Genomic DNA, 1,984 nt, shown 5'->3' with positions numbered 1-1,984 from the left:
AACGAGGAAGTAGACATCGCAATTTATATCACATGATGATCTCTATGGAGACTTGAAGGAATTGATTGTTGTGAACTTAGATAGTCTAAAAATGCATTCTTTGGAGAAAGGAAATTCTAAGAATGACTTGGCTCGCATTAGCGTTAGTTGGCATGAGCAAAAGCGAAGCAGAAGTATTGCTGCATCTAAGACAGAACAGCTATGACAAATTCGTTTTGAAGATAATTGACTTTTAGATATTAATAATTTTAATTTACAATTTTAATAGTTTAATAGTTTTAATAGTTTTTATATTTAATAGTTTTAATAGTTTTTATATTATAAATTAATGAATATTATGTGGAAAGATGAAACATGAAAGATCAAATGAAACATCAAATATTACATAAAAAATTAATAAATATTATATAGAGAAATACATTTGCGTTAGTCTATGTATTACATATAAATTAATTGCGATCAGTAATAAGTAACAGAGCAATAAAAATAAATTTAAAAACTTCTGTGAAAATATTAGGTGTACAACTTTGCTTCCGCCGTTTTTTTTCCGAAATTCGAAGCTTTATTGTAAAAAACTGGTTATACATTTATGATTCAAAGTATTGTCCATCACTGGTCACTACTTTCTCTCATCTTTCGGGTAGCGATGAATCTCGCATCGAAAAAACTGGTCATCTTTTGAGGCTATCCACGAATCGATCTAATTTTTTACTTCTTCATAAGACCGGAAGTGCTGGTCAGTCAGGCCGTGTGCCATTGATCGAAACAAGTGATAGTCAGAGGGAGCAATGTCTGGAGAATACGGCGGGTGGGATAGGACTTCCCATTTCAACGTTTCCAAGTATGTCTTGACCACTTTCGCAACATGGGGTCGAGCATTGTCATGCTGCAAAATCACTTTATCGTGTCTCTCGTTGTATTGCGGCCGTTTGTCTTTCAATGCTCGACTCAAACGCATCAATTGCGTTCGATACCGATCGCCTATGATTGTTTTAGTCGGTTTTAACAGTTCATAATACACTACGCCTGGTCCCACCAAATACAGAGCATGATGCTATGCCGGTCTTCGACGTCAAAATCACCGTTCTTGAAGCGTTGAAACCACTCACGCCACGTTCTTTCACTAATACCGGCCTCCCCATAAGTATTTGAGAGCATTCGATGAACCTCAGCCGCAGATTTCTTCATATTGAAGCAAAAAATTAAACCCTCCCGCAAATGACGAGAATTTGGCTCGTAAACTGACATTTTCAATCGAGAATAACTTTATGATGCAGACACAAATCGACTAATGTTTCTATGGGGTTATGTTAACAGATGCCCAATACGATAGTTCTTTGATGTTACTCCATCCAATTGCATTGGAAATTTAGTTCCACAAGTATTTGATGATGGACGATTTTTTGATATCGAATTATGATTCCTCTGTTACCTACCTTCGTTATAGCAGTTGAGCATAACGGATGTTCGACTGCTTCAGGCGTTTTCGATCGCGTGGAGCATTTCTTCATCTCAAGAGAAAAACCCGGGGAGTTGCAGTGTATCTCTCTCTCTCTCTCTCTCTCTCTCTCTCTCTCTCTCTCTCTCTCTCTCTCTCTAATTATTTCCAGCGTACTTCCATCTCGCAACTATCGCTAAAGGAACTGGACACTACAATAATGGCCGATAAAAGAAAGTAGGAATTATAGCAATAAAGCAGATCACTAATCTTGAAGATGATATTCGAAATGAAGGACCGTATCGTTTTTCAGACAACAAGACAATCACATACCCTCGGAATTCATCAGATTTGCATGAATTTTTATTTTAATTTTAACCTTATGAAATTTTTGATTAACACCTGAAAATTTTTTTGAGAATTGTTTATATAATTTTTTGTAACTTTTATATAAATTTTAGAATTTTTCATAATTTCTAAATAATTTTATAATTTTTTTCTGAGAAAAGTTCTAGCACTTTTATGTAAATTGAAATACTTTTCAGA

The sequence above is a fragment of the Atta colombica genome, unplaced genomic scaffold, assembly GCF_001594045.1.
Source record: "Atta colombica isolate Treedump-2 unplaced genomic scaffold, Acol1.0 scaffold11, whole genome shotgun sequence".
NCBI lineage: Eukaryota > Metazoa > Arthropoda > Insecta > Hymenoptera > Formicidae > Atta > Atta colombica.
Note: the sequence above shows the minus strand (reverse complement) of the source record.